Genomic DNA, 9,117 nt, shown 5'->3' on the forward strand with positions numbered 1-9,117 from the left:
GGAGGAGGAGGAGGAGGAGGAGGAGGAGGAGGAGGAGGAGGTACTTTTATGTATAAAAAGGCAATCTCTATACCCTTGTCATGAATTATTTAGTGAAGGAAAATATTAAAGAGAAATGGTCACATAACTGTCTTGATGAGCCATTTCAACAGATTCTCTGTTCAATAGATTCTCCCCCAGGGTCCTTCCTAGTTAGGATTTCTTCAGACGGAAGAATAAAACGAGACACCGGGGTAACAGTGCTAACAAAGGTTGCCCTTAACCTGGTTATCTAGGTGTGGACAGAGTTCCCAGAACCACTCCTCTGGAAGTTGGCCATTAGCATATATCAGTCCCCTACAAGGCTGGCAGTTTGGAAGCCACCCCAAGGCCGAGGTTTGTGACCCAGCCTCAGCCCTGGAGACAGGGCCGTTATGGTTTGTGTCTAGTTGTCCCCCAAAAGCCTCATGCAGTCATGGGGTAGACTTCTAGAGGCTGTGATTAATTTATGATGCAATGCTGGGATTATGAGTCTGGGTGCTGCTGGGATTATGGGTATGAGCGCTACACCCACCCTGGGGCAGATAGCCTGGATGCCATATATTATGGGTGTGTCTAGTTGCCCCTCCAAAGCCTCATGCAGTCACAGGGCAGCTTCTGGAGTTTCTGACTGTTGATCCAATGCCGGGATTGCAGGTGTGAGTGCTACACCCTGACCCTGGGGTGGATCATCTGCCTTACAATGTAAGGAGGGGACAGGTAAGGCCAGGGAGATAGCTCAGTAGAATAAGCGCTTGCCTGGCAAGCACAGGGTCCTGAGTTCAATCCCCAGTACTACAAAATAAATAGATAAATAAATAAAATTTATTTTTTTAAAAAAAGGAGGGGACAGAGGCTAGCTATTTGCAAGAGCTGCTGCTCCTCACTTCGGTCTTCACTCTGCCGCTGCCATGAATGGCTGCCCTCTGCCACATGCCACTCTGCCTTGGAGCCAGCCAAGTATGGACTGAAACCTCCACTAACTGTGAGCCAAATAAACCTCTCCTTCCTTCATTTTGGGCATCAGGTATTTTGTCCCAGCAACAAGAGTAAAGTAACCAGGACAGGACCTTCCATAGTGAACTTGGACCAGCCTGTGTTGAGATGGCAAACATCTGACCCAGCCAGCTTGGATTTCTGGGGTGCCTAAGGGACAAGGGACATGTCTGTGTGACAGCATACACATGGATTTATGCACACACATTTGAGAGATGATTTCTGAATTTGAAATGTGCAAGAACCCACAAATTCTTGGTCAAAGGGCTACGGAAGGAAGGGGGTGGTGTGATGTCACAGCAGAGCAATAACATGAAGTGCAGAAAGAAAACCACATTGTTAAGTTAAAGGACCAGTAGTTAAAGGGGTAACGAGGACAGAGAAGCCATGGTACCCAAAGGGAGCCTTGTTTGTCTTCCACTTTGTATGAATTCCCATCCTCCCATTCCATGCACACAGAATTTTCCCCATATGGATTTGTGAAAGGAAAAACAACCATCCCAACCATGGGCCACTTAAAAGGAGGATTCAATCCTTGGACCTGCTGTGCTGGTCCTGCCCCTGGGGCACACTGAGACAGCAGTGGAGACTGGGCGTGGTGGTGCGTGCCTGTAATCCCAGCTCATGGGAGCCTGTAAACAGGCGGATCACTTCAAGTCCGATCTAGTAGTGAGACCCTGAACACCCTGTAGACCCTTCTCTAAAAATACAAAATAATAATGATAATAATAATAATAATAATAATAATAATTTTACCAAGACCTGGATGGCCTGTTTTCCTATTTTCTGCATCATTCATCTATTTGTTTTACAGACGCAAAAATGTGCGATTTTCCTCCAAAGGATTTTCAATGTGGGTTTCTGTCACAAACCGTCTCGGAGGGAAAATTCTCCCATCTGCATGTGGCCAGAATAGAAGATTATCAATTAAAAGTGGGTTTCTCCACCTGTCAATGACATCATATGCTTGGGGGGAAGACCGCTGAGATCTGACCCCCTGCTCCTTTCTAGGATGATTGCTTTTTCTCTTGGTGTTTTAGACTTTCGGTTTGTGAAGCTCTTAATTTTTTTCAGGATGTCTAGAACTGGGCTTTTCTTTTGCTCTCTGTGGAGTATGCTGCAAGCCCATTGAAACGAAAAACGGCTCAGTTCCTTAATTCTGGGGAAGTTATCTTTATCACTTTTTCACATACTTCCTGTTCTCAGTTTTTGTCCTTTTCTGGGGACTTTTCTGGAAGTTGGTAGCTTCCGTCCTTCCTAGGCTTTAGCTCTCTTTGTATATTTTATCTCTATCTTGTTGTACTCTCCTTTAGGAAAATTCTCATAAGTTTGTCTCCACTTTACCACCTCATTCTACAGCTTCCTTACCTTATTTGTCTCACGTAGTGGGCCTTTTTTTTTTTTTTTTTTTCAGTTACATTCTTTTACTACCTCATATTTCCACTGGGTTCTTTCATAATTTCTTTTTCTTGCTTAATATTGCTAATCAATTCTCTTCTCTGATATATTCTCTATCTTTGCTTTGGGTCGTATGTCATGTGCAGCTTTGATCTCTCTTTCATTACGATTTTTCTCCTCAAGCACTGAGTTTTTCCATTTTGTGAGCTCCAGGATTGAAGCAGAGACATCTGCTCTGTGGGTCTCCGCACGGGCCGGGAGGCTCCAGAGGGGGCATCAGACCCCAACCTGCAGAAGCACAACCCCAGAATCACACCCCCTTACAGAATATTTATCCTGCTCAGGATTCACTTCTACTTTCAGAGAAAAGAGATAGTTTGTTGCCAGTTTCTACATCCACAGTTCTGTCTCCCTTCTACAGTTTCTTCAGGGTTGGTTTCTTCAACCATATTAATTGGACAACTAGCCAGAAGTGCAGCTTCTAAATACACAATTAATTCATTGCAACTGAGAAGCAAATTAGAATCAGAGTAACTTACCTGTGAAGCAGAGAAGAGCCACCTTGTTGGGTCTCTCTGAGTAGCCCTACCATCTGCACCACTAAGTCTCCAGTAGCCCGCCATCTGACCCACAGAAATACATTTTCACAACACAGGTGGGTGTCCACAGCCCCTGACCTGGGTGACCGCATCCACATCTGTCTGAAGGTTCTGCCCAACTTGGGAGCTGACCCAAAATGACCAGAGATATTTGATTGGGAAGGTCAGAACATGCGCCTCGCAGGAAGGAGGAAGGGAGGGTGGGGATCAGCAACCCTTGGACGCCACTGCGAAGAGTGGATTGGACGCTGCTGCTGTAGCTGTACTTGACCCACTGGGTGAACACAGGATCCAGACCTGCAGGTCACACAGCACAGCAGGCTGTAACAATAGCGCCTTTGCTGACGTGTACTAAGAAGTGTCCTCAGTATGTCCTTCCTCTCAGAAGCAGAACCACTTCCTCCCCAACAAGAGCTCACACTTGGGGCAGGGCCACTAGCTCCGCTGTCTTAGCACCTGCCTGGCAAGCAAAAGTCCCAAGTTCGATCCCTGGTACTACATGCCGTGCTGGCCCTGGAACCTCAGACACACCAAGCTGGCCCAGAAACCGGTTGCGGTAGTGCACACCTATAATCCCCGTGCTGAGGAGGTTGAAACAGGAGGATCACTGCAAGTTCGGGCTGTGTTGTGAGATCCTGTACCAAATGAGTAAATAAATTTTTTTTTTAAAAAAAGCCCACAGTCTGGCCAGGGAGATAGCTCACTGTAATAAGTGCTTGCCTGGCAAGTGCAAGGTCATGAGTTCAATCTGTGGTAGGGCAAAAATAAAATAAATAAAACAAAATAAAAAATAAAAATAAAAATAAATATTTGAGCCAGGGAGATAGCTCAGTAGAATAAGCACTTGCCTGGCAAGCGCAAGGTCCTGAGTTCAATCTCCAGTACCACAAAGAAAAAAATTAAAATTAAAAAAACAAAATAAATGTTTTAGGGCTGGCCAAATAGCTCAGTGGATTAAAGCGCCTGCAAGCAGGCACAGGAGCCAGGTGTTTGATCCCTGGACCTTCCATGCTGGCCCCGCCCCTAGGGCTCACTGTCACACTGAGACAGCAATTGAGACTGGGCATGTTCGCCACTCTTGTAATCCCAGCTCCTGGGAGGCTGTAAACAGGCGAAAGGTGGTTAGATTATGAGGGTCAGATCGTTGACCTCGCTCTCGCTCTCTTCCCCCCACCCTCCCTCCCACCCCACTGTGATGCAAGCAGCCATTCCTCCACCACGCCTTTGCACTACACTGCTCTGCCTGGGAGCCAGCCGGCCAGATGCCGCTGCAACCTGAGCCAAGATAAACCTCCCATACCCTAAGTCACAAGTGTTGGGTCTTCTGTCTCACCGACAGGAAAACAAGGACAGCGTGTGAGGCCGAGGCTGACTGCATGAGTAAGCCTGGGAAGAGGCCCTGCGCACACTCAAGGCCAGCAAACGCCCTTCCGCCCTGTCTCCTTGAAGAGCTCATGATTATAATTCTCAAAACTGCGTTAGGATCAGAAGGAGTAACCTGCAGATTTCAAGGTTCCTGACCCTGAATGTAGATCCGGATGGGAGCGGGCCAGCGGGCACCGTTCCTCCTGCGCAGCGCATCATCATCACTTGCAAGCTTGGGCTAGGAACGGTCCCTTCCTGAGGCTCAGCGTGCTATAACTGTGCTTATTTATTTATTTATTTATTTACTTATTGTGTTTTAGGGAAGGGTCTACAGGATGTTCAGGGTCTCATTACTAGCTTGGACTCATAGTGATCTGCCTGTTTAGAGTCTCCCAAGAGCTGGGATTGCAGGCCAGCGCCACCACGCCCAGTCTCTATTGCCCTCTCAGCACACCCCGGGGGCAAGGCCAGCATGGCAGGCCTGGGGATTGAACGCTTGCCTCCTGCAACTGCTTGCAGGCGCTTTAATCTGCTGACCTGTTGGGTCAGCCCTTACAGTTCTTTTAGAGCTGTCACTAACACACGAGACAGCGGTGAGGGAGTAGGTAATAACAGCTACCACAGCTCAGGGTTTACTATAGCAAACTACTGTTCTAAGTTATTTGCACCATTTATTTAGGCCCATCAACAAATAAAGACATCAAAGATGATAAATAAATAAAGCAAGCAAGCAATGGAATGGTGGGTGAACGGGCGGGTGGGTAGGGGTTAGCACACCAGGTGGAAACACAGAAATTCCAAGCTTCTGATGGCGCATGCCTGTGATCCTAGCACGCTGGGAGGCTGAGGCAGGAGAAGACATGAGTGCAAAGCTGGACTGGGCTACACAATCAGTTCAAGGCCAGCCTGAACTAAAAAGCAAGGTGTTAACTCCAAAAAAATAAGTTGAATAAATAAAATAAAAATAAAACAGGGCTGGGGGTATAGCTCAGTGCAAAGGCCCAGGGTTCACGTCTCACTGCCACAAAAACAAGAATTAAAAGCTTCGTCTAGAGTCTGTTGCTTTGCCACACACGGCACCACAAACTAGTGAAGAAACGCACCAACAGGACTAAGTACTAGTTCTCTGGCCGGGAAACGTCGGAGTTGTTAGAGTGGCCGCCGCCAGCGGCTCCTGGGTGAGCTGCTAAGGGTGCAAACAGGGCCCAGTGAGTCCGCAGACCTCACCGCTCCTGGGTGAGGCGGACCCCACCGCTCACTGTTAGGAATGAATCTTCACTTCCGGTCAGCCTCAGCGAGGGTGGCTGCGAGGGCAGCGCCTGCTGGTTGCAGCCGGACTAAGGAAACCCAGCAGCCAGCTGTGAGCTCCCCTTAGACAGGCTGCTGGGAGCAGAAGCTCTTCCTTCCTGGTCCTCGCGACGACGACGTTCATTCAGGGGAGGACAGTGATCATCATCGGCCCTTTACAGACCTGGGCAGGTTGGCATAGAGATCTGAAGTAACCGCCCGATGTCAAACTAGGATTCCGACGTGGGGGGTGAGACCCCACGCTCCTACCACCTCTTCTCGGCCAGTGAGCACGGCTGTAAAGCCAATCATTAATATGTGTTGTTCATTTAAAATAATCTAAGTCATTAAAATTATACAATGATTTTAATTTCATTGACATGCACATGTAGTTCAAGGAGTACTATGCAAGGGACTATAGCTACTTCAGCATTCAGTGTAACTTTGTACATTGCTTTTTTTTTTTTTTTTTTTAATCTTTTTTGTCTTTTTGAGACGGCCTTGCGATGCTGTTCAGGCCAACCTTGAGCTTAGGCTGGTCTCAAACTCCAAGGATCCTCCTGCTTCGGCTTCCGGAGTGCTGGGATTACAGACATGTGCCACCACGTCTGGCTTGTACACTGCTTTGTAAATTCACTGCTATATCTTCTTTCATAACAGGAACCACATCTGTGTCCCCACTGTCATCCGGGCAGGGCAGGAACCACCCCGAAGCTGGGGCTGGGGCCCCTCTTGGTAAAGACTCTCGCTCTCCTCGCCTCTACCCATCCTACTCTTTTTTTTTTTTTTTTTTTTTTTCACAAAGACAATCACTTAAGACCTTTATTAACAGGTGCTTGCAGTTTGTTGATGTTTTGGAAAAAAAAATCAAGTTGTAAATTTTTTTACAAATTAAAAGCAAAGTTCTTAAAAATCTCCACGTGACCAGATATGAAACAATTTAAAAACCTTTAAAAGTGTATTGAGAAAAAACAGGCTTTTTAAAAAAAAAACACACACATTTGTCATTACCAAAAAGAAATATCTTTCGGCAAAAATAATAAAAACACCGAGCTGCATAGATAAGGCAGATGGTTCTAGTTATCTGGTGAACAGGCAAAAAACAAGCGCTTAAGGTCTTCAGGTTCAATGTTTTGTTCGTTTCATATTGCTGGAATTTCCTATTCATTTCTTTCTTGCTGGATGACTAAACCGGACGACGGTAGAGAGGTTAAACCGGCATTTACTCCGAATTACTCCTCAGGAGTGATGAATTCTCAGCCGGTGGTTCAGCTGCTTTTCTCTCTTTGTCAGCTTGTGGCTTAGGGTTTTCTGGGCCTCTGTGTTGGTACTTGAAGTTGCCATGGTACCAACATTAAGGTGGCTGGTGACCTGGAGTTCCTCTACTTAACTGTCCTTACCCCTTCATCTCCATCCTCTAGGCTGTGTTTGGCGAGCAGGGTCCCTGCAGAACCATGGTCTATAACCTCAGTACACCTTCTGCCTCACTTTATTGTTCTCCTGCACCCTGGTTGTCTACACCCTCCATCACTTCTTGTGCAGAAGGGTTACAATACTATGGTCTACACCCCTAGGGTCTCTGCATGTAAGAAGGTGGAAGGGCCAGTGCTGGTGGGCCTGGCCCTCAGGAGCGCTCTCTGAGCCCTCATTCTTGTCCCCACTCTTAATATCCTGGTAATTCTGCTAGTAATTGTGTAGAGGACCTCTGCAACATGGAGAGCATGTGTAATGGCCATGGTCTGCTGCTCGTTTAATCCCTTGAGCTGGAGTTCCACCAGGGCCTGTAACATTCGCTGCATCCACACCCTTTTCTTTTTGGCCTTTAACAGCATCCAAGTCCACGTTCTCAATCTACACTGCGAAGGCCCTTCCTGGGGCTATTCTTTAGGGCAGTCTGGTGTACCAATACATCTTCCTTCAGTGTCATTCCTGTTGATGCCACCTTATCTGTTTCTCACATTGCACCATTTTGCTGTTCCCAAAACCTTCACTGTGATGACCTGCTTGTCCCCACCAGCAGACGCAGCCCGTATGAGGCCGCCGGGCCCAGCGCTCCATGTCAGCAGCGCTGAGGGCGGGGACGGCTGGGGCGCGGCAGCCGGCTGCTCCTGGTTGCAGTGGTGGTGACCCGACCAGCTGGGGCAGCTGCAGCTCCTCCAGGGGTGTGACAGTAACTAGGCCCGCGCGGTGGGGCTGCTCAGGGCTCTCTGGTCTCCGCCCCACCGCCCTACTCTTATTTTCAACAACCGGAAATTAGAAGGATGTCTCCTCATAGGATATTAATTCACTTGCTTCCTAACCCTCCTACCCTCCTTTGCATCTGACCATTCCAAATCCATCACCCGCAGCCTCCTTAAAAGTAAAGCATGGGGGAGACAGCTGCTCAGCGGCATAAGCGCCGCCTGTCTGGCAAGCTTAGGGTCGCGAGCCGGATCCCCGGTACCAAAAAGAAAAAAGTAAACCATCTCCTAGAGTTACAAAGACAGTGACACAGTGTGAGATCTAAAACCCACGTCTTCTCATATTTTAGGGGAATTTAACGTTTCAAAATAGACAACATCCGAGAAACCAGACAACTAAGATCACCCCCAAACTCTCCACGGAATGCAGGCTTTAGTTACAACTGAGCCGAACCAAGGCAATGTAGTATCATTTTCACGGGACCAGGATGAACGGATGCAAAGACAATTCCAAACAGGCCCCCAAATGGACTGCACCCCTGCCGGCGCCATTCGGGTGACAGCCCCGCCTCCCACCACCATTTCTTTCACGCTAGTTATCTTACAGCGCGTGCTGAAATACTCCGTATAACCATAGCGGAAGTGTCGCTTGCACGCACAGAGACTCTGCATAAGCGACACACACAACTTCTGATGCGCCTTGCTTCGGACTCGAAGGGCTAGAAATCTGAATAGAGGCGGCAGAATAAGAATCAATGAGAAGAAAGCAGTTCTGAGGCTCAGACGATGCGCAGCACAGGACTGGACTTTTCACACGATTCCGTATTTCAAAAGATACTCTGAGTCTGAGTTGTTTTGCAGCAGCGAGGGCCCCCTGAGTCGGCCACAAAGTTTTCCCTCATTTCTTTTGTAAGTGATCGCCTTAACAGACGGGGCTGAGAATCATGTCATTGAGAAATTTAATAATTAGTGTTCAGCACAGTGGCATTGACATTGCTTGGTAGTCATTAATACAATAAGCAAAAACCATATGCAGTTCAGTTTTTCTTGGAAGCAGACTGAAAAGGAATTGGTTTTCTTGATGGAAGACTCCCAAAGGCCACTAACTTCATTATTTACCCTTCAGGGAAAAGCTAACGCAGTCATCCCATGCGCTGCTCGAAGTTGCCACTAGATGGAGCTCCCACCACGTCTGTACCTGCGCAGCGGGCCTTGATCTCAAGGTTCTAGACCGCTGAAGTCTGAGACTGGCCTTGAACGACCACGTCCTGCGT

The 9,117-nt window shown here is 47.8% G+C and overlaps 1 long non-coding RNA gene across 1 annotated transcript in view; it reads left to right on the plus strand.

Moving 5' to 3' along the window:
- The window catches only part of LOC111814634, a 6,109-nt gene extending 2,525 nt beyond the window's left edge, over window positions 1-3,584 (plus strand). The window contains exons 2-3 of the long non-coding RNA XR_002819564.1: window positions 2,834-3,067; window positions 3,397-3,584. This is a non-coding gene — a long non-coding RNA (uncharacterized LOC111814634). The remainder of the gene's footprint in view (window positions 1-2,833; window positions 3,068-3,396) is intronic.
- Window positions 3,585-9,117: the final 5,533 nt, after the last annotated feature.

This window comes from Octodon degus, unplaced genomic scaffold (genome assembly GCF_000260255.1).
Source record: "Octodon degus isolate 3935 unplaced genomic scaffold, OctDeg1.0 scaffold00009, whole genome shotgun sequence".
Taxonomy (NCBI): domain Eukaryota; kingdom Metazoa; phylum Chordata; class Mammalia; order Rodentia; family Octodontidae; genus Octodon; species Octodon degus.